General features: G+C 44.7%; 1 long non-coding RNA gene across 1 annotated transcript; it reads right to left on the bottom strand.

The window, feature by feature from the left end:
- Window positions 1–250: 250 nt before the first annotated feature.
- Window positions 251–23510, bottom strand: LOC117068305. The gene is made up of 2 exons (XR_004431063.1): window positions 23459–23510; window positions 251–3454 (listed from the first exon to the last, which is right to left on the bottom strand). It is a non-coding gene; the product is annotated as an uncharacterized LOC117068305 (long non-coding RNA).
- Between the last annotated feature and the right edge of the window lie 1082 nt (window positions 23511–24592).

Below are 24592 nucleotides of genomic sequence, written 5' to 3'. Positions count from 1 at the left end.
ATCCAAATTAAACAATACAACCATAGTAGAAGGAGCAGGAAGTGGCCTCCTCAGCAATGTGTCTTTTTGTTTATTTTTAGAGACAGGATCTCACTGTGTTGCCCAGGCTGGAGGGCAGTGGCATCATCATAGCTCACTGCAGCTTTGAACTTCTGGGCTCACTTGATCCTTCGATCCCTCTGCCTCAGCCTCCCCAGCCTCTGGGATTACAAACATGTCCCACTATATCTGGCTATTTTTTGGTGTTATATTTTTGTAGAGATGGAGTCTCAGTAGGTGGCCAGGCTATATCCTCAGCTCAAGTGATCCTCCTACTTTGGTACCCCAAAGCCCTGAAGTTACAGGCATGAGTCACTGCACATGGCCAATAATGAGCCTTTTTGAAACACATTTATTGAGAGATAATTTATGTCTTCTAGAATTCACCCATTTACACTGGACAATTAAGTGGTATTGAGTAAATTCATATAGTTGTGCAACCATCACCATTATCTTAGCTAAGACTGCTTTAGTATTGCACCATTTAACTGTCTCGTGCTTCAGGAAGGACAGTAGGCCCCACGTGTCACTTTTCACACTCTTAGCACTGGTTGTCTCCTTGCAAGGCCTCCTTCAGCTTGCACCAAAGACTCTGAACCTGGGCTCAACCTGCCGTGTCTATAACTAACTGTGCCAATGAGCTCCCTCTTCTCAGAAGATCATATTGTCCCTCCTGAAGATTCCTATTATGCATCAATCCAGAAAAGAAAGAAAAATACACATTGGAATCCTTATTTGGGAAGGAAAAGAAACTTCTCTTTTGGGTTGAAATTTCTCCATCAGAATCTGGCCATATGTGGTTTGAATCTGAAGCCATTCTTCATTGCATTATTTGGATTTATTGCATAACTTCTAGTAAGCTATGCTGGAGAACTTGGCTGAACATTAATTTGAAATATTTTAAGTTTTTGGCAGACTTTTGGACTAAGATATAGCATGACTTTGGAGTTCACCTGCTTAATGAGAAAATACATATAGGCTGTGTGGCCCCTTTCAAATGCCCTTACATGGGTGATCTTTGGAAGGGGGACCCCGATAGCAGGTGAATAGTAGGGGAAAGCTGGAGCTTCTACCAGGAATCAAAGACCCTCTTTCTGTCTCTCAAGAGCCAGAATATCTGCATCTTTGGGATTCACTGTCTCCTTTATTTTTTCACTGACTTCCCCTGCTCACATACAGCACTCGTAACCACGATACCTCAAATCACATGAATGAAAGCCAGAAGCCCACCACCAGGAAATGCTGTCTCCACCTCTTTGGGTTGCAATTCTGGAGATGAGTGGGTAGTGGCAGCTAGTGCCCCGCTGGTCCAGGACCGGATGTGGTTAGTGTGGCTGCTCCTCCAGCAGGGCTGTTCCCAGGCCAGTTCTCAGAGAAGGGGCTTGTTGCTAAGCCAGCTTCTCCAAAATGAGCACTCCTCTGACCTCACGGAGCCAAGACGACAGACCACTGGAGTGTAGCTATGGTCCAAATCAAAGATGATAAAAAGAGAAGAAAAAATAGAAGAACATCTGCTAAGCTGGAAATAATTTAAGTCAGAGATCTCCTAGCTTTGCAAAGTTGCAGAACTTTCTTATGATAGGCTAATTCTAGAAACTTCTTCCCACTCACTCCCTAAAGATTTAAAATTGGAATTAGCTTTCTTTCGTACGTTTCAGAAGACTTCCCCAAATGCATAGTATTTCCAGTAACATCCAAAGGTATGACTCCCCATCCCCACACCTTGAATGTGAGAATATCAAAATGCATGTGCGTTTTTTTTTTTCTCCTAAAGACCTTTTTTAAGCATTGCAAAACCCAGTAGCCAAGAGTCTAAGATCCAGTCAGAGTCTGAGCCAGCACTCTCTGGTTGGCAAGAGCATGTGGTTAAATATTCAGGAATTTAGCAAGTCAGCTATTAAATCATTGGTAGCTTTCAGTCAGCCATGGCAGGACTATTTACACCATGGAAATTGGCAAATGCTAAAAAGTCTATTCCTTCACCTTTTTTTTGTTTGTTTGCTCACTCCAGAGAGCTGGTTTGCCAGAATATACGTGATTCAAATCTGGTTTCAGTGACCTACGAGTTGTCTGCCTGTGGATTTGTTATTTAATCTCTCGGTGCCTTAGTTTCCTCATCTGTAAAATGGGGACAATGACAGTATCTATCTCATGGAGGGTTCCTGTGAGACCTGCAAGAGGTAAAGTGTAGGTAAAGCTCTTGGAACATTGCACTGGTTACCATATAACTAAAAGAACAATTGTATCTATCTTACAGGGAATTTCTGTGAGACCTTCACGAGGTGAGCAGAGACAAAACTTTTACAACATACTCAGTCAACACTGGTGACTGTACAGCAGAGCCCTAGCCAAGACAAAGGACCCCTGCTCTACCCACTCAGAAGGACAGCCCAAGAAAGCGCCTTCTGCAGAGAAGCAATTGCAGCAATTCAGACACCGTCATCTCATCAGGAAAGGTTATTAGGTTGGCATTAGGGACACAAGAAACAACTGCCTAATTTAAAAAGAAAAGCTTTCAGAAAAATAGATTTTCTGCCTCCTTGCTTCCAGAAAACTCTCCCCAAAGCCACGGAGGCATTTATAATTGTAGTAACAAGAAACGAACAAGGGCAGAGACTGAAGTCATTTTCGTTAAGGAATCAAAGGCAGAAATGCTGCCTCCGATGATGGCAGCATTTTTTTTTCTCACAATGGTCTTAAAAAAGAAGCCTTCGTGCTTGTGGTTGGCATGTGCCGAAGGGCAGATTCTTAGCGTGGAGCCCCCTCAGTCATCCTGGGAAGATGGTCTGTGCCTCGAGTTGCAGAAGGGGTCAAGGAATTCCCCTCATTCTCTCCTGTTTTTGAGGAACAAGGCTTCCAGGTGTCCAAGCTCAGGTGGCAGTCTTAGCACCAGAAAGATGAGAGCAAGGTGAACCAGAGGTTGCCTTAGAGGGAGTCCCATGCCTGAAAGCCTAACCCTTGTTCCTCGGCCAGACTCAAGGCCCACCCTCATAATGTGCTGTGTTTGAATCCTGACTGGACAGCTTAGAACTGCTTACTGTCTCTGAGCTTGAAACCTCTCCTCTCTGCATGGCAGACAAGGACACCTGTCCTTCAACCCATGGTGTTACTAAAGGAGGCCTGGCAGCTACTGAATGCTCACACAATTTCATGTATCATCCCTTCATTTTTTTTTTTCCTTTCTAACTTCCCTTCCTGCTCAGCCTGTGAGCAATCACAGAACTCATGAGAAATACATGACACTGTTTCCCTGCCCTCTGCTTCTCAATCTCTGGTTTGCTCAGTAACACACGTCTGCCAGGGGTGCCACGCAGCTCACTGCTCACTGCCAGGCACCGATGCTGAGCTCATCGACCAGCTTCCTTTGATTCCTTCTTCGATGAGATGCACTTCTTTGGTGGAGGCAGGGAATAATCTAATAAAGAAATTACAAATTCTGATAAATGTGTGAGGAAAGTAAATGAGATGCTGAGAATCTCGCTCCATCTCAGTAGCAGGAGGCGCAGGACTGCTGCTCTGTGGATGCTGTGCAGAAAAGACCGCACGAGGGGGTGACTTTAAGCTGAGACTTGCCAGATGACAGCGAGGCAGCTCCAAGGGAGCAAGATCCGGGAGAAACACAAACTCATATACACACATACACACTTCCACACACACATACATGCACACATCCACACACGCATGTAGACACTCACACTTGCACACATACATGCACACATCCACACACGCATGTAGACACACTTGCACACATACAGGCACACACACTCAACACATACACCCCACGTACACTCACACACACATATACATATGCACACGTGTACTCACACTTGCACACATACACGCACAAGCACACATACACTCATACTCACACAGATACACACACACATACATTCACACATATACACACACTCGTACACATACACACACTCATATACAAACACACACACTGTACACACACACGGAGAAACACACAAACACATTTGCACACGTACATACTCATGCACACACTTGCACACACGCTCACACATATACACACATGCACACACATACACTCACATCACATATACCCACTCACACAGACATACACACTCATACACACTCATACACACATACCTACACACACGTGCACTTACAGACACATGAACATGCACACACACATGAACACATTCACAAGCATACTTACACACCCACACATGTTGTGCCAGGAGCCCAGCAAGAGGCAGGACACTATGGAATCCTAATCAAACATAAGAAACCAGAAGTACCACTGAATTCTTGACAATGGGCATGCGTTTCTTAGAGTAGCACCAGCTCTCCCCTTTATTCCCTAAAGTTTTCAACAATGAACCAAAGCCACAAAGGCAAAGGCCTTGGAAAGGGGCATGTTTGAGGATCAGAAAGGACGCGTGGCTGTGGGAGTGAGAAAGGCGCCTGCAGTGAGCAGGTTCTACAAGGCAGGGCTCATGGACCACGTTATAGAGTTTGGATTTTATTCCAAGAGTCTTCTTGGCATCTGGGTGGTCAGAATCATCTCCCTCCGCCTCCCACCATGGCTATCCATATCCAATCCCAGAACGCGAGGCTGTGAGTTTCCACAGCAAAGGGGAAGGCAGGTTGCAGAGGGAATTTAGGCTGCTGCCTGCTGACCCTAAGAAAGGGAGATTCTCCTGGATTTCCCAGGTGGGCCGTGTCATTGCAGGTCCTTGAGAGCAGAAGCGAAAGGCAGGAGAGGGAATCCAAGTGATGTGGCCTGAGAAGATGCGGCCCTTCACTGCTGATTGCTTTGGAAACGAAGAAAGTGGCCACAAGTCTAGGAGCATGGAGGCCTCCAGAAGCTGGGAAAGGCAGGAATTGGCTTCCACCCTGGAGCCTCCTGAAGAAACCAACCCTGAAATCCCCTTGATTTTAGCCCAGTGAGACCCATGTTGGACTTTGGTTTCTAAAACGACTAGGTAGTAACATTGTACTGTTTAAACCACTGAGTCTGTGGTCACCTGTTTCAGCCACAGGAACAGAATGCAGCAGCCTAGTCCCTAGGAAGGAATGGCTCCACTCAATAGACTTCCCCAGGAATGGATCCTTGAGCTCAAGTTGTAAACTCTAGCACAGCATTTCTCAAACAGGCGTGGTTTGACCCCACAGTGGGGAAGAGGAGGGGAGGAGAGAGAAGGGGCATTTGGCAATGTCTGGAGAGAGATTTGGCAATAGCATTTGGCAGGGGGCATTTGGCAATGTCTAGAGAGACATTGGGTTGTGACTGGGGTGGGGAGGTGCTGGCGTCTAGTGGGTTGGGATCAGGAGTGCTGCTAACCATCCTGCAGTGCTTTGGACAGCCCTCACAACAGAGATCATCTGACTCTCCCCACCAAATGTCAAGAGTGTTGTGAAGTTGAGAAACTTTGCACAGAAAATGAAATTCTTTAGCCCAAGTAAATGCACATGTTTTCAAAGGTAATTTTAAGGGTGAAAACGTAGCACACTTTAGTGGAATTTTATTTTCGGGTGCCTGATATTCCTATAATTTATCCTGACACCAGGTAATAAGGGGCTTGTTCTCCATCCTATTAAAAAATACTTAACAGGTCCTTTAATATGTCAGAAGGTACTGCCTCAAACACCGAGGGACTCACAGGAAATGGAGCAAATTCTCATGGTCCTGTTTTCTATTGATGTCTTCAGATCTTGCTTTTCTCTTCTTGCCTTGCAGTGTCTTCTAGCTGCCCTCCACCAGAGGGTACTGGTTAATTCTTTGACACTGAGAAATTCAAATCTGACCCATGTGACTTTTGATCCCGGGAATAAATGAAAGAAAAGACTTGGCAATGATCATGATGATGATGGACACAGTTCTTGGTCACTGAACCCCAGGCAGAAAGCCACTGAGCTGAGTGATACGTAGGAAAGTCCTTTGTACATGGTCAAGCTCTAATTTTGCTGCCTACTCTGAGCTTGCTGGAGAATGCTACTGCTAGGGAGAACCCACATTCTTCAAAGGTTGAACTATGCTTAAATCGATGAGCTGGGTGTATTTGCGAAACTATAGGAATAACAACTATCCCTCTGTCTCCTCAGGGGCTTCCTCAATATATTTTATTCAGAGTTGGCACAAGACGAATGAGTCCCAAGAATTTTATAAGAAGATCACATAGGATCTCAGTTTGAGCAAGTCAATTTCAGATCAGAAAAAAAGATAAGTTCTTAAGGGTTTGACAGAAGCCTCATTCAGTGCCAAGGTTCTGAGACTACTCAGACAGACAGACAGACACACACACACAGAAAGATTTATGCAAACCCCTGTGTGTATCCACTCTCTGTATATAATATAGCCGTGTGGTCAACATATTCCCATCAGGTCAATTTGCCATTTCACATACTATTTATTGACAAGTCATTCACTGTACGCCACATTTTATATTTCATTATTCTACACAAGGGTCCTGTAAGCTAGGGATGGTCATTTTTCCTTTTTCAGGTAAGTAAACAGACTCAGTGCACACTGGTATTTGCCTGCTGAGACCAGCAGAAACTCAAACATGAGTGTCTCCTCACTTCATTAAGCTGTGTTTTGGAGAATCCAGAAGTCTTAATAGGAAAACTATTAAAAATAAAAGTCTGTACCTAAAATATAAGGATTCTGGTTACAGCCAAGGATTTCTGGGTATCTTATCTTGACTCACTGAAATCTTAACTTTTTCACCTTAATGTGGCTATCATCTGACTGGATGTGGCTGTTTTCTGGTTATCTTAATCTGCTTCCCTTGCAGCTATAATTGTGTAATCAGCAGCTTACCCTCTTCTCTAAGACATGCCAGAATGGGTCAACAATCCTAGAAACAATCCTATACTGGTGAGGGCCAGTATAGATTATTTTAACAGTGCTTCCCAAAATATGTTCCAAAGAACATGGAATGGTAAAAGGGGAGTTATTTGGGAATTCTTTCTTACTAGTGAAAGAAATTTGTGTGTCCACTCTGAATCCAGAGTGCCTTGTGCCACTAGGCAATGGAGCTAGTTAGACAAATTTGTAAAGTCATATGTTCCCCCAGGCATTACGTCTACGGGAGAGAACGGTCTTGGTGTATCTCCAGGATGCTGTGAACTGCTGAAGCATGTGGCTGCCTGCTAATGGTACGACTTCATTTCCTGCAATCCTTCTGAGTGTGGGAAGAACACTTGGAAAGCTCACGGTGTTCTGAGGGTCTTCCACCTCCTCCAGCAGCTCAGTATTTTTGGTTGTGGTTGCAGGCCCGTTTGAAGTCCCCTCTATCTGCAGAGCTCATTAGAAGTGAGAAACTGCTTCTCAACTAGCAAATGACAAATTTTCTTCACTTATACAGGTGCCAAAGGAACAGGTCATTGTGGCTTGCTCCTGTTTAGATTAATCACAGTAAATACCCGCTCCTGCGTTGACCCATCACTTATCAACAACAGCTAAATGAGGCATTATTTAATCATGGAACCCTGAGCACCAGCCACCCTCTCTGTCCACAGAAACATGACTATCTGGTTCTTTAACAAATATCTGAAGATTTCAGCTGCCACCAGATATTGATCAATTTTGGAGCTCCTTCCCAAAATCAATACCTGCACACAGCCAGGACTCGAGGCTCTGGGCAAGAGGGAGTTGATGATCTGAACCTCCTTTTAACAGTCAGGCTGCCAGAGAACTGGGTGTCCAGGCTGAGGGATGTGCCCACCTGACTGCCTTCACAGCTTGCCTTCCAAGGTACTGTCTGCTTGAAGAAGTCAGAGCTGCTCCTAGAGGGTATACATTTATGAACAAAAGAAAAATGTCTGTTGAGCCCCAAACTACATCTTCATCCTTATCACCTAAGCGATTTTAAATTGATGATGTTTAATGAGATCCACGTCGTTCAGATAGACTTCAAGCTGTGACCCAGCAAGCCAACACCAATTTAGCCTTACTAAACACACCTCCCGATTTTTTTAAAGTACTTCATGCCACATAAATTTGACTGCCATTGAGATAATTGGAACCTTGTGGCTGTTAATTTTTCACAGATACACTATTTTGAAAATAAATCATGAACCATCATCTTTGAATGTTAAAGTTAATTTACATTGAACACACTTTTCTACTTCAAAGCATTCATAGGTGGATATCTTTAACAGATAATTGACAGAGATGGAACCTCCCTTCACTGCCATCAGAGCCACGAACCTAAGATACTCACACAATCCAAAGTAGCCAGAATCCTTTTGGTTTTTTGTCGATCATCTTTTCTGAACCGGAACTGTCCAAATATTCATCTAAAATAATTGATCAAAACTGTTGTTCCAAAAAGGATTACTTTTTGGTGGGGGAGGCATTGCAAGAGTACATTCTGCATTTGCACAGAGGCTATGTGAATTTTCAATAGACAGAATATCTCAGTGACCATTCAATACAAATGAATAGGCTTCTCTGATATATAAAGAACTCAATTATATGTTTCAATAAAGAATGTAAGTGTGCTTTTCTTTTTCAAAAAGACCTCTGTTTTTGCCTGCAGGTAGCATAAACATCAGCACAAAGCAAAGAGCCAAACTACATTCCTGTATCACATTTGATTTCAAAATACTAATGTTCTCCCTCCCAGAGTTGCTCCACGCCCTGAAATGTCAAATAGAAAATATCAAAATTACTGGTAATTCTAAATGGCCAGCTAAGCAGGTGTATGTCTTGATAGTAAAATAAAACAATGTATTGGATGTCAAATAAAAACACATTACCTAAAATTCATTTCCTCCGCTTTCCACAATTGCATCACCTCCGTCATTTTTCATCAGGCAGAAGGTATAGAGAGACATCCGATAAACAAAGCATAAATGCATTCTGCAATTACAAAATGTTAAATAAAACACCACACATTGTAAGGCAAAGGCCAGGAGGTGTGGAGAGGAAGCAGAAGAACAAACTTGAACTAATCTACATTCTCCCAAAGTTCCCTGACATCATCCCTGTTGAAATTAAACTTTCTTAGAGGGGCTCTTTGTAAGGCATTTTAGTGACTAGAGTGGAAAATAAGCCAACACATTCTAAGTGAGCTCCAAAATATCCAATTGGAGGTAATGCTTTGCCTGTGTTTGCCTCTGATAAACCATTGGCCTCTGTGAGCTTCTGCCTCATTGGCTTAAGGGGCATCAGCCAGGTGTCTAGCTGCAGCAGGGGTTGTTCCATCGGGAATGACATCATGTGGACAAGATGCCACACGTAGTGCAGTGCAGTTGCTATCAATCTGCACTATAGCAGAGCTTCTCAAATGTTAAAGAGCACACAAATCACCTAGAGATCTAAATAAAACATGCAGGTGACTTTAGCTGGTCTGGGTGAAGCCCAAGATTCTGTCTTCCTAAAAAGCTCACTTGCCATGAGAGTGCTGCTGGCCCTGGGGCCACACTTTTGGTAGTGAAGCTCCATGGTACGAAACATTTCTGAGTCTACAGAAAAACAAGACATCAGAGAGATGGGTTATCTCTTAGAGCGTAAGTTTTTATCTGTAAGTTTGCCATATGCTTCATGAGATCTGCAGTGAAAATCAGGCCACTATTACAGCAGCACAATTGAAAATGTCATTTTTAACGATATAATTGAAAGGAAAATGATGCCCATCACCTGTATTTGATTCTTGATTGTAAAAGAAGGCAGATCGATAGACAGTGTCTCCAGAATGTGGTTCCTGCATAGGTTATTCATTGCAGCAAAGGTAAACTATGGAATGTGTATTCCACACTGAATTATCTGGGGCTTTGACAAAATGTGATCATATTCAAGTCATCTGTTCACATGGACAGTGGCTCTTGGCAGTGAAAGGACTGAAGTGGCCTCCTTCTTGCCTCTCCCTTTCATTGTTATTATGTTGATGATTTGCCCCATTTCCTCTGTCTTCTCTCCATGAGACTGACTTAGCAATACAAACCCACAAATTACAAATGGTACCAAAAATGATAGCAAGGATTGGTTGAGTATTGCTGGGGAGTGGCATGGAATCTGGCCGGCTCTGTTGCCTCCTGCCCACAGATGGCGGGACGAAGTGGAACTGGCTGGATCCTATGGCATTCTTCCATAGTTTGTCATCAGTCTCCACTTTCTTTTCGTGGTTCCCTGTCTTAGTTGCCTCACTGAATCCCTGTTGAGGATCAACATGGATGTCTGACCCAACGAGGGGAAGGACACATCCATTACTGCCTCTCGGCTGATAACCAGTCTTCCCTGTGCGGAGTTTAATGGCAGAATTCAAATCATTACTCTTCCTTACTTTTTCCCTGAAGATGTCCCTTCTCCAAGATCTCCCCATGCCTGACCCTCGCTAGACCTTTAGTTAAAAGGCGAGCTTGCTTTCAATGATGGGGACTTGCTGGCTCTTCCACTACCATGGATCAAATTTGCTTTTCAAATGCCATCGCTGATGGTCTTGATGTGTTTTCCTGTTGCTTGTGTCACTCAGCGGGGTCTAGTTCAGCCTGGAAACATTCCCTTTGACTCTCTGTGATGTTTTCAAAGGTAGGAACAAACCCCATCCTTTTTTATTCTAACCTGCCACAGTGGCAGGTTAAGCTGTGATCACTGGTGGGAGTGAAGATGAGAGAAAGAGAGGGTCCCCTGAACTTCTCGTACTTACTTTCCCAGAGACCACATGAGTTGATCTGCAACCCAGAAGTGCAGCTCTTGAGCTGATCCTCATTTAGGACCCATGCTTGTGTAACAATATGTTGGTGGAGATGGTTCTGATCGTCAAATAGAAAGGACTCACACTGACCCTCAGAGGTAGAGCACGCAGGGCTCCCGTAGTACACTTTGTTAGTTTGCTAGTGGCCTTGGCCTCCTACTCTCCATGCCCAGCGAGAACCCCCTGCCCGCCACACTGAGTGTCAAAGGAGCCCTTGACATCAGTCTGTAAACTCTTCAGTGTCATAGAAGGATGGTGCGGAAGCCAAGTGCTGCAGTGGATGGAGAAGACTAGCTAGGGAAAGAAGCAGGCAGGAGGTGAGATCTGCCCAGCCTGTCCTACAGGCTGAGTTTGGAGCTATCAGCCGTCACTCTTATGGGAGATGAGAACAGCCACAGGGGGAGGCTGGTGAGGGGTCCTGGAGCAAGAACGATGACTCGGAGAGGCCACCAGCCCTGTCACTGCTGCATTCATGGACTGTTGTGCTATGTGGCCAGAATGAAGGAGCCAACAGGCTGAGCAAGGAAGGGGCTGTGGGTGTGGGGCCCCAGATCCACACAGAGAAACACTCCCCATTGCATAATTTCCCACCTGCCCAGGGTCTCCAACTGGTTCAGTTCTTAATGACCATGTGGACTTGGAGCATAAGGATGCAGATGCAGGCCCTTTGTCGGGATGTTTTTAATATTCAAGATGGCAGCAAATGTCTGTGTTAAAAGTAGCCATGGAACCCAAAGATCATTAGCAGAAGGCACCACAATTTCTGGGGCAGACAGTCATGGAAAATGTGGTTTGGAAGCCGGGTACGCATTTTCAGCTGTGAGATTCATGCTGAACTCGGTCCCCAGAGCAGGCCGCCTCTCACGTTTTCTCCTCTTTCCCAAAAGTGCTCTGGACATGACTAGTTCTCACTGCTCTGGTCTCTTTATTGATGTCATTCATTTACTGCACACTTTGAGCCAGGAATCATCTTAAGCACTTCTCCATGTTGCAGGTGGGCTGACTTGCAGGAAGGCGCAAGAAGTTAGATAACTTCACAGATAAGATCACAGAGCTGGGGATGCGTTGTGGATCCCTGAAATCTGACTCACGCTCCCACACCTTGAGCCATTTGCTAAGCCAACTCATTTCTTCTTTTAAGCCTCCAGGTAGAAGGCAAATCCTAGAAAGGGGGTCCTGTGGAACACAGCACAGTTCTCACTGCTGTAGATGGAGAGTAATGGAAAATCCCCAAGCTGTATTGAAACCTATAAACAATGAGTTATTGACCAGCTAATCACGGTAAACACTCGACACAGGAGTAGAGGTAGTAATTAGGCCTTGACTCCTTCTGAATTCCAAGGAGAGAGAATAGTGAGAATGCAGAGACCAACATTTTAGGATATGCCTTGGTTTCTGCTGACCATCTCCAGGTGGGAAACCAGAGGGGTCTCCATTCTCAACATCCCTGTGGGCGACCGGCTCATTGCTTTTTCTTTACAAAACTAGGTTGAGCCTTGGCCGGCATAATGAAAATATCAGAAGCAATAAATAAATATCTTGTCAAGTGGTGGATTAATGTGTTCTCATAATTGGATGCACAGTGAGGCTCAGCTGAAACAGTCACAGACGACTGTTAACCAGGCACTAAACTGCCACACAGGGAGCACATTGGGTTGCATTAAAATCTATTAGCATTAAAATCCATTCCATGAGATCAATATGACACCACTTGTTTCTTCTCTTACTTGGAGGTTTCGACCAGCCGTTTCCAACATCACCTCATAATTGCCATAAGCTCTTACAGCCAAGAGAGCCATGAGCACACAGTGGGCACTCATATGTGTTTGCCAAATAAATTGTGCTGGTTACACTGTTCAAAGTGATGCCTTATTGATTACTCCATCTTCAAGAAGCTAGGAGGGTGAGCAGTTTATTAAGGGCAGCACAATATCTGGAGAAATTCCTGTCTCCCTCTAGGCCTGATTTGCAAAGTTTCTGCTGCAAATAATACAGCTATTTAGACCAACAGCAAGTATGAAGAATGGCTTTTCCAAGCTCAGGGAAGTCAAAATCATTCATGCATGCCCTGTGGATTCTCAGGTTGCTTCTAGGTCCTGCTCATGTTTCTAAATTAGATCCTGAGCAAACAGCATAAAGAAGTAGTGGGAATTACCCATTCCTTAAGGCTCCCACCCGAGTTTCCCGTCAACAACCCTCCTCTGGCCCATGTTGACTCTGCTCACTTGTTGCCACTGCCCCTGGGACCGACCCACAGCATCGTTTCTGCACCATGTGAGGGCCACACACGTGAGCTTTTGTCCCAGCTTGTCTGAGGGTTCAAGTACAATGACAGCACACAGGCCAAACCCAACCCACCACTTGATTTCCTATTACCTGTGAGCTAAGAATGTTTTTTATACTTTTTAAAATACTTTATATTTTTAATACACCTTTAGATTTATGGAATGATTTGGCAGGTAGTACACAGAGTTCCACCTATCTTTCCCTGCTACCATGGGGCCTGGCACACACATTTTCCTATTACATCTTACACTAGTGTTGGACGTTTTCTAAAACTAACAAACCAGCACTGATACATTATTATGAACCAAAGTCCATACTTGACATTAGGGTTCACTCTTGGCACCGTACCTTCTATGGGTTTTGACAAATGTATGATGACATGTATCTACCGTTACAGTATCGAGGAAGGTACTTCCATCACTCCCCAAGTCCCCTGAGCTTCACTTATGCAATAAACCAAAAGGCCCCTAATATTTCATGGCATGTGAAAATTATATCACATTTATATTGCAATGTCCATAAATAGTTTTATTGAAACCCGGCACCTCTGTTAACATATTGTCAATGGCGGCTTCCGCTCTACTCAGCAGATTTGGGTACTTGCAACAGAGACCATGTGGCCTGCAAAAGCCAAAAATGTTTACTCTCCGGCCCTTTGCAGGAAATGTTCCCTGACCCCTTGTCAAGACCGTCAGTTCTGGAAAGTCCAATTTGTCACCTCTCAGCACTTAGTGAGGGGATTTGATTGCAGTCAGTTTCCTAATTTAAGATCCAAAACCTCCTCTTAGAAATGTTAACAATTGGCCGGGCGCGGTGGCTCATGCCTGTAATCCCAGCACTTTGGGAGGCCGAGGCGGGCGGATCACGAGGTCAGGAGATCGAGACCATCCTGGCTAACACGGTGAAACCCCGTCTCTACTAAAAATACAAAAAACTAGCCGGGCAAGGTGGCGGGCGCCTGTAGTCCCAGCTACTCGGGAGGCTGAGGCAGGAGAATGGCGTGAACCCGGGAGGCGGAGCTTGCAGTGAGCTGAGATCTGGCCAGTGCACTCCAGCTTGGGTGACAGAGCGAGACTCCATCTCAAAAAAAAAAAAAAAAAAGAAATGTTAACAATTGTTTCCATTGTCAGCTGTCTCCCAGAGTCCTAGAATCCCTTCTACCATTTTTCTGATGGGTGTTTATTCTTGACTGACGTCTTGATTTCTTCAAACAGTGAACCTTCGATGAGAGGTGAGCCTAGAGGATTAACTTTGCCCAGAGAAAAGACAGGCCCTCACCCAGCTTCTTGATGGCCAGCTCTGAGCCCGGGTCATATACTGTTTGGTAAGAGTGTTGTCGTTTACTGGGGGACCTTGAGCCACATGGTAACAGCTCACCCTCCCTCTGGAGAGCCTGGAAACCAAAGGCTAAGGGACCATCCTCGGTAAGTACCTGAACCCCAAGGCTCAGGCAGACTTTGCTGGTTGGTGACACTGACTAAGCGCTATCCAATATCCTCGCCAGAGGAGTAAATTCTGTCTGGCATGATTCCATCGAGAGGGACAAATGGAGCTCGCACCGGAGTCCTCTGGACCCTGCCCTATCTATGCCTGTCTTCTCCGGGCTGATTTTAACCTGAGTCCCTTCATCCTGCTAAACCATGAGCATGACAGCTCACATTCCGTGAATTTGTCTAGTGAATTATTAATTCTGAGCGTGGTCTTGGGGAGCACCCCATACACTAAAGGTTGTTGTTTTGATTGTTGTGTTGTTGAACTGTGAAGTTAATCAGACATGAAGCAGCATGCTTAGTGGCAGAGCGTTCCAAAATCATCTCTACTGGGGGTGGCAAAGGGGAAGGTCCTCTCCAGGTCATACAAGTAGAGCCTCCTACTGCCATCTATCTCTGCTGTCCATATTGTGAGAAGGAGACTCTCTCTCCTTTCCTTAGTTTATTTTTGTCTTTGCTGTTTTGAAGTAGATATCATCACTTCCATTTTATTTCCTTTTTTTGTCTTTGAGACAGGGTCTTGTTCAGGTATCTCACTGATGATAGAGTGGAATGGTGTGATCACAGCTCACTGCAACCTCAGCCTCTCAGTGTCAGGTGATCCTCCCACCTCAGCCTCCCAGGTAGCAGAGACTAAAGTCCCACACCACTACGTCTGGCTAATTTTAGTAATTTTTATAAAGATGGTTTTTTTAATAAGTTGCCCAGGGGTGATCTCAAACTCCTGGGCTCAAGCAATCCACCTGCTTCAGTTTCTTAAAGTGCTGGAATTACAAGTGTGAGTCCCTGTGGCCAGCCCATCACTTCCATTTTAAAGATGAGGAAACTGAAGCTAAGAGAAGTTAGATAGCCTGCCTTAATTTCAAGGTCAGTAAGTAGCAGAACCAGAAAAGCCCAGAGCTAAACAAATGTGAAAGCCTTTTGTTTGTTTGTTTTTTCAACTACAGATTAACTTCCAAACTTCCAGGAGTCTCCTGGCTACAAACTAATTTTTGGTCTTTTTATTAAAGTCTTATTTCGACCAAGTGGGACCTAGGAGAAAAGTTTCGGAAAAGATTTCGCAGTTCACGTTTGATAAGATTTGTAAGAATAAGATAAAACTACAGGGCTTTCTTTTCTAATTAGAGCCGAATGTCAGAATGAATTGGTAGCAGGTCACTGTGACCCATAAAACTCAGCTCTTTATAGAAAGTTTTCGCTGTTATTGTTTTCACTGAAAAAAAATGTCTTTTTCTTTTAAAAACCTGGAAAATGCAAAAGAGAAGAAAGAAGGGAATACTCACCCAGTGTCTGCGAGGCAGATGCAGTGGGCCTCACGTTTTTGTGCCTTTTCCCCACTGTATGGATGAGGGATAATTTATGATAAAATTATTTCATTTTGATAATCATTCATTAGCTGTGAGAGTTGCTCTCAGTCCTGACTGTGGAATAGAGTCAGAATCTCTGGGCATGGGCCAGCCCCCCCCAGAAGAATGCAGCGCTGAGAACCATCCTAGATTCAACTGTGCAGCATATCCAGTTAGAATGCAGTTAGATGTGGGGTGCTTATCTAATACGGTTCTTTTAAAGACTCTGATGTCCAAGTGATTCTCCTGCCTCAGCCTCCTCCTGAGGAGCTGGGATTGCAGGCATGCACCACCACGCCCGGCTCATTTTGTATTTTCAGTAGAGACTGGGTTTCACCATGTTGGTCAGGCTGGTCTCAAACTCCTGACCTCAGGGGACCCACCTGCCTAGGCCTCCCAACGTGCTGGGATGACAGGTGTGAGCCGCTGCACCAGGCCAATACCTTAAATTCTTAAGCGTAGCTCTTATTAAGGCTGAAGGCTACATTTTTGTAACACCAAGAAAGCATATCTGGGAGGTAAATCTCAGGAGCGTGTGTCACTCCCACACATGTGGGAGTGGGGTCCTCGGATCGCTCCGTCTGCTTCAGAACCTTTGCAGTTGCTGCTCTATTTCCTTTGGGCAGGAGTGTGACAAAAAAGCAAGCTGGGGTCATGCTGATTTGTATTTGTTTTTAGGTAGCCATATTTTTCTCTTCCTAAAAATGATCTAGTATTTTGCATTTACCCTTACTTTATTATTTTAAATACTTTCCAAGATGTGTCTAAATCTGGCCCAAATCTGGCCCATTTTTTTACTGGTTTTCTTTGAAATTTGGTGAACGCTTGCCGCCTGTGTTCTCAGATCTTTGTTACAGTTCCAGCAATTTTTCTATAATTATGTCATTGATGATTGATTCTATTTTGGTAGCTCTGATAGTCTCCTTAGAAAATATCTATAATTCCTAGCAAGGGTTTTCTTATCTATAATTATCCGTTTATAATAGCACATCGTTAACTTTTTCATCAGTATTGTGTGAGGGCTTCTCAATTTTTCAACTTTTCTCTGTGCCTCTATAAATATTTTAGTGGAAACTTGGGAGATACTGATTTAGGGCAGGATGCTGACCAGATCTTATCTGAAAACTCCATTGCTTGGCTTGATTTGGGGACTTGAGAGAGCCCTAAGGAATCCCCGCTTGACTTGCACCTTAAACAAATCCTACTCTCTAAGCAGCAATAAGAACCCAGTTTTAACAGTGTAATAGAGCGGCTATTTCCCTTATGCTAAGTAAATGCAGTCTACTAATCATATGGCATTTCACACTCATTCATTCTGTAAATATTTATCAGTCACCTGCAGACCAGGCACGTATCTGTTCTTGGGATAGAAAACAAAGAACAGAATCCCTGATCTCATGGAGGAGGCAGATGAGAAACAAAATAAATACGTTACAGAGGATGTTAAAAGGCACTCAGTACTTCGGAACAAAATAAAGAAAAAGGATCCAAGGGGCCAGGCAGGGAGAGGCGCAGAAGCCAGTGTGTGCAAAGAACAGACTTTAGGAGGTGTTGGTTTGTGCTCTTGGTTCGGTTTTTAGTTACTGACACTCAGGAACCAAGACCAACCGCCTGTTTGATTACGCTGCCTGTACAACTTTGCCTTTCGTGTCAAGTCATCATTTCTGAAATTATCTAGTTTGAGACCTTGTCACATCAACAACTTTACGGCAAAATGAGGGACGCTCTGAGCAATCGCTCCTTCCCTGGATTAAGCAATCACCTTGAGGCTCTTCCCTTCCAACTTCCACTGCTATGTCAATGAGCTTTCATGGGAATATGCCTTTGCATAATCTAAATAATGCAACAAACAAACAAAGCAAAAATATCTGTTCCACCCTTATCCTCTCTACCAGCGGCAAGAAGGATGTCGGCTGTAGGGCATCCCAGCTGCTCCTAAGCTCCCCTTTTCTCAAGGTTGTGTTGCCTGAGAGTGGGTTGGGAAGTTCAACAAGCAGTGAACACCAAGCATGCTAAAGGATCCCAGAAAGAGCGTTTGTTTTTCCTAGTGTTGGCGATCTGGGCAATATTGCACATGTTTTTTTTTTTTTTCTGCCTGGGGAATATTAGCAGAATGATCCCTCCACCCAAATGTCTGCACTCTAATGCTGGGAACCTGAAATGTCACCATACACGGTGAAAGGGCCTTTGTAGACATGATAAAGTTTAAGAATTTGGGGCACCATGAGCTATCTGGGTGGGCTCCAGGTAATCATAGGAATCTTGATCGGGGAAGAGGGAATCAGAGTAGGCGATGTGAGGATGGAAGCAGAGGTGGCAGTGATGTCATTGCTGCCTGTGAAGATGGAGGAAGGGGCCATGAGCCAAGGTGTGCAGGTGGCCTCTGGAAGCTGGGAAAGGCAAGGAAACAGATTTTCCCCCTGGAACCTCCAGATGTCTAACCCCCAGAACTGTAAGAGATTGAATTTGTGTTGTTTTAAACCACCAAGAGGGTGGCAATTTGTTAGAGAAGCCACAGGAGACTTCTGAACACTAGGAGCTCGGCTGTGTTAGGCACGGGAGACTCGTTGGAGGGTCCTTAGAAATGCACACTGGGCACTGAGGCACGTTTCTTATGGTCCCTGAGCTCAGCTAAAGGCCTGCATCCCGTACTCTGGGATTTGAGTCTGCCTTGCCGTCTGCTGTAGCGGTGCCCTTTATTTCTGGGGCAGATCTCAATATTTGTGGATTTATTCAGATAAATGTGGTTGGACAGAAGCACTGTGTTAAGAGAAGGATACTGGGAAAGAGCCCGTCTTCACATCTGACTTCATGCCAGGCTTGGCCTTTCAAAGGGTAGCTTTGGAATTTCCCACACTGCCTACCAGAGAACTACGCCCAAGACAAGCCCTGTAGTTTAAGCTTCTTTAGCATCACAGGGGAGCCCCTCTGCCTGGGAATCTGCATTTTAGCATGCTCCCCACACTCCTGGGGGATTCCAATGCCTCTGAAGTCATAGGGATTGCTGCTCTGCAGCTGCTTTGGCCGCGTGGCTGCAAGTCCTGTGACCCCGAGTCCTGTGACCCTGGTGCTCACTCTATCCTGGTATAACATGTATGTCATAAGGGAACCACCATTTCACATTGTCCCTGCTTTCTTTCTGAGCAGCTGAGAAAAGCAAAACCTGCCTGTGTGTATCTGAGAATTGAACCAGGAATTCCTTGTGAGCCGTCGGACCCTCCAGCTACTGAATCAGAGCAAGGAGAGAGCATCTGAGGATGCTGCCCTCAGGAGAGACGGGAGTGGTGTGTCGACTGCAGAGGCGTCTTGATTATATGGGAAGGCACCTCGTTCCCTGCATGGGCATCTTTCCTGCATGTCTGTTCTCCTTAGTCTTGGAGCTGACTGCCTATGCGGAGATCACCTGTTAGAAGTGGCAGTTCTGGGTAATATAAAATTGATCAATTCGGTGAGTGAAGACTGTAGAGGTGGTGAACCCCTTGTCCAGATCCCAGTCCCCCTTAGGCGGAACCTTCCGGGGAGTCCAAATGCTACTGGCACTAACCTACTCTGTCTGCCTTCTCTCTTCCTTCTGCAGAGAAGACACTGCAAATTGCAGACGGGCACAACATCCTCCCATTCGCGACGACGGTAATCAGATGTCCTTTCTCTTCAAGTAAAGAGATAACCTTTTGGGACAGGAGTGTAACACACCCACTGTACTGTGAGGATTAAATCTTTGTGCTAGAAGAATGGTTTATGCTCCAATAAAGCCAAACAAAACCTAATTGGGTAGGGTGAGACCACCAAAAATTGTGTTCGCAATGAAAAACAGAACAAGAACTAATTACCTGGGTGCAGTGTCCCATTTAGCTATAATTCTACAGTCAATTAGTATTCTGTTTAATTGTATAATTAATGAACATATAAATTAAATTCATAGTTTATTTCTACCACTAAATTACTTATTTGAATTGCCTCTTTGGAAAAAAATAAGCGACTCAATGTGCACATTATTAAATGAGTTGGTAATGTACATTCTGGGCACGCCTTAATTGTAAAACAATTACTCCACTATTACGGCTGGGATGTTGCTTGTGTTATTGGGAACTAAATAATTTAATTTTCTCTTATCAAATGAACAGGTAATAGTTTCACTGACTAACACACAATTCTCCTGGCAGCTTTCAAGACTTGCATGTGCAGATTTCATGCCATCCAAAGCGCGGAAAGGCAGTGCATGAGAAATGGTGGTTTTGATAGAACCTACGGGAGACACTGGCATGGATGGTTCCTGCTCTCGTTTGGGATGGTGAACGAGCGGAAACTGGCAAGGATGGCTCCTGCTCTTGGTGGGGATGGTGAATGCGCTGGTAAAGCAAGGCCAGGCATTCCCCAGACCTCACTGGCTGGTGAGTGCAGGAGAGACATACGCCACTGCAAAGCAATCTTCAGTGGTATGCGTCCTCCCCTCGGCTCCCTGGAAAGTTCCTCTCAAAGAATATCTGAAAATCCAGAGATGGGTGGGTGTTCATGTGTGCTCGTGCACTGCCACTGCTCCATTGTTGCCCCCAATGTGCCTCTGCTGCCCATGTCTGTGTTTGTGTGGACTGGTTCTCACCCAATCACTATGGCACTGAAACCCTTGACATTCGAGGTTCAGCGATGTCCTCAAATGTCTAAGTTGTTAGAAGAGGGGGGGCGGTGGCACTGTCTTGTGTGCTTCACAGGGGTCCTGAAGCCCTGCAGAATTTAGTGAGGTGGTTGAGTTCATCGGTCCTGCCATGGCCCCTCCACTCCTGACTCCCCAGCCCATGCCCTGCTGGTCCCTGGACACACACAGTGCTTTTCCTCTGTTTCTTCTACCAGGATGGATCTCCTTCCAGCAGAAGTCCCCTTTGGTCCCTCAGGTTTCTACCCCAGGGGTCCTGACAGCTCTCTAGATATTCTCCCTGTGTGTGTGTTCATCCTGGGACTCCCAATGTATAAAATAAAATCCTTGTTACATTCCATTGTAAAATCATGCAGGCTGCATGGACTCCAATTCCAGCTCTGGCACCATCCGTGCAGGTGACCTTGGGCAAGACACTCAGTCTATGCCTTGCTTCCTTATCAATGAAATGGAGACAACAGTATTTTCCCTGGTGAGGGAAGAAAGTCATGGGGGAGGGGCGTTCCTGTATGAATAAAGGAACATGTGCATGAAGGAGCCCAGAACGTTGCTCAAAAGTGTCCCTGTTGCTATGATGCAATTAGCCTCTGCTGATGCAATTATGATGTAATTTGACAATGCCCAAATGGTGTTGAAAAGCAAAAATTCCATCAAGCCAAATAGCTAAGATGACTAACTCAAACCAGATGTCAGGGAGGGTGGAATTAGACTTGTGTGAAGAAGAAAGTGGCCTTGGAACTGAACTTCCATCAAACCAGTTCCTCTGAGACTCACAAAACCCAGTTATGTGATTGATTTGGTCTGTTTTTCATGTTGGAACAGTCTGAGTCATCTGATAGCAGCAGAAATAATGACACTGGCTTAACTGGCTCTCACCCACCTGCTACATGTACAGGATGACTGACTTGAGAACCAGCGATCTGGGTTTGGAGCAAATGGTTCCACTGATGGCTTGTCAAAGTAAAAGTAAAAACTGTACGGAACAAAGTTAAACAGGCCAGGAAGACTTCTCTAAAGACTATTGCAATAGAGGAGAGAACCTGAGCTCAACTTCCATGATACAAAAGGTGGGAGAGTTTTCCAATGCAGGCATGAGATAGTGGAAAGGATGGGAGGATGCCAGCAGACGGGAGGTTGGTCAACGAGATGTGACCAGCAGGCCGAGTTATTCCTGAGCTTGCAAACGTTCTTTTCGGATTAGGCCACCTGTGTTTTCTAATGTGCATCCATCAGAGAAGGCTCCTATTCTCAGAAACTGGGAGCTTGGAGTGCCGTCTCCTTCATCATTCACATTTCACAGAGACAATTTCCAGACAATTTCCAGGTCTTTTCTGGATTGTAAAATGAGCCAGAATCTGGGGGAAGATTTGTAGCTCCAAAGGATTTACAATTGCACGTTTTCTAAAGTACATGCTCTATGAAAAGGGAGGTGAGGGGCTGACAGTCAAGATGGAATCTGTCTAAAGTTTCACCAAGCCTAGGGAAGGTGACGCTGTGCTCTGGGACACCACTAGCCTAGGGGAAGGTGATGCTGTCTTGGTCACATGTGAGTGGGCTGTGGGCTGGTGGCTCTGGGACACCACTAGTTGCTCATCCCCACCATGCTCTGCTCTGCAGCACCAAGGATGAAATTTATCTTTCAAGCAATCAATCCCCCAGCCCTAAATGCCTGAGCCCTAAATTCTGAGCAGTCATCAACGGCTCTGTGTGCTGGTTCTGTTCCTGTTATTAGCTGTCTCTTAATAATCTTCGGGTCAGGGGTGTTATTGATGCTCCAGCTTAATTCAAATTATAATGGGATAAATTATCTGCCATCTCCAATCCTTGTTTATTGAATTTTGTATGATCCATTTAATTTAGGCCCTCCCATCTCTGAAGGTTGAAGCCTATTGGAAATCCGTCTCTTTATCCTCTCATGACCTAATTTATGTTTTCCCCTTTAACTTCTCCACCTACCTTATTGCTGTCACAGCCTCAGAGGCTCCATGAGGCAGAGGCGGGACTGAGAAGATTAACATTTTTATTGCTTTACTTGGTGTCCTATCAAAGACAAGCAGATGCAAACAGACACAGACATTTTTAGATCCTTTGCAGCGTCCCTCTCCAGGACTTTCTATTCTGCCCAGAAAAACGTACGTACTCATGTTCCCCCATAACAATTTCCTGAGCATTGACTCTAGATATTTTAAAAATATTTTTAATGTAGCATATTTTTTTAAAACGTGGGGCCACAGACAGGAACCAAGCACAGACATTTGCCTTTCAAAGAGCAGGTCGTCCAGTTGGATTCCAGCGGTCCTCAGGCAGGGTGTGTTAAGTGCTAGACAGAGGTGAAATAAACAGGGAGCAGCTAAGGAGGGATGGATGGGGAGAGGCAGGGTGAGGAAGGAGCCACCTAAAGGATTTGAAGTGGCCCTATTCCCCCCATATGTGGGTTCTATTTGGAAATAAGGAACCCGATGGAGATAAGATAAGTGATGGAATATCTCTTGGATAATACAATATTAGATATAGTGACACTGGCATTCCCCCCAAATATGGGTTCTATTTGGAAATAAGGAACCTGATGGAGATAAGATAAGTGATGGCGGTCAAGGGATTTCTTGGGAAAAGGTAGAACTGGTTTTGGAAGGGAAAACAAACACAGAAAGAGATCTCAGGCAGAAATACTCGTCATCAAACACCAGCTGGGCAATTTGAGTGGGCATGGGCTATCAAGAGGCAGGATAGTGAAGAAATCAAGAAACAAGAAAACCTTTGCCATTCAAAGGCGACCAATCTTTCATAGCTGATCGCAAGGGGCTTGCTTATTATTCATTGAAATCTGAGCCCAACCTTGGAAATATGGACATCAAGTAAGGGCTATTTGGAAGTTTTTTCCAGCACATGATTTGATGATGCTAAAACAAAGTGCTGTTGTTTGAAGAAAGCAAGTGCTTAGGGTGCGTGTTGGTGGAAGGATCTGGGAGTGCACACCGTGTGTCACTTGCCCGTCACTGGTAAGCCTCCCAATCCCAGGTCCCCAGTTCACAATGGATGAAGCAGGCTTACCTCTGGGCCAATGCCCAGCTCTGCTGACTCACACCATTTAATCACAGGCAATTAGTGTGACTGACAGCCCTAATTAAGCTCTTACCTGAACAGGCTCCTTCCAGCTGCAACCTTGCAGGGAGCGGCTGCCCTACCTTTGATGCTTTTGATTCGGTCCCTTCTTATCAGGGTGGTTTTCCGTCTCGTCCAAATTTCCTCATCACCTTTAATGAACATTTTCATCCCATTTCTTCTAACGATTTTAAGATGCTGGTGCAAGGCGTTCACCTGAGGAAAAAAAAAAGTTACTGTATTGTCAGTCAAGCAGGCTTATCAGTACAGAAAGAGGGCTTTGCCTCAAAATTGGCAGATGCTTCGAACAGCCTTTGATTCATCAGTGTTTTCGTATCTGACAATATTGGTGTTTGGCCATAGAGGCTTCTGAGGGCAGTCCCGCCCTTTCTGCATTCTTTAAAAGTGAGACCTAATTTCTTGAGCCTTTGAAAGTAGACTTTTTGGAAGGGATTAATGAAGTACAATTGAAGAAAAAAAATACTTCGCATTTTAAAATATTTGAGCTTTTCTGACTTCTATGATGGAATGCATTTAAAGCACAAACGGACAGTGAAATCGTATGTAACTCCATTTGAGTTGTGGTTCCCTTCAGTTGTGTTGTAAGATTTGGAGCAAAGTTCATAAGCATCTTGAAGGGTTTTCTCCATCGGTTGCATCACCCAACATGTATTTCCTATACTGGCTATCTTTTTGGTGACAGTCACAGTGCTCTTGTATATGTCTGCTTTGGGGACAAAACAAATATGCAAAGACTTCTTTTGTTGATGTTCCATAGTTCACAGAGGTTTTCAATTGAGGTTCATTCTTCTACTGCTCACTGCCTTAGCTCTTGGGCCTTTCCCTTCTCACACGTCTTGCTTTCCTGGACCAGCCCTGAGCCCTCGGTTTGTGGTTTACTTTAATGGCCTTCTAACTAGTCTATCTTGCCAGTCCCCATGACAATATTTATTTATTTATTTGTTCATTAATTAATGATACAGGGTCTTGCTCTGTATCCCAGGCTGG

Source organism: Trachypithecus francoisi, unplaced genomic scaffold (assembly GCF_009764315.1).
Source record: "Trachypithecus francoisi isolate TF-2019V2 unplaced genomic scaffold, Tfra_2.0 Lachesis_group21, whole genome shotgun sequence".
NCBI lineage: Eukaryota > Metazoa > Chordata > Mammalia > Primates > Cercopithecidae > Trachypithecus > Trachypithecus francoisi.
The sequence above is the reverse complement of the archived record's forward strand: the minus strand, read 5'-3'. Positions and strand labels throughout refer to the sequence as shown.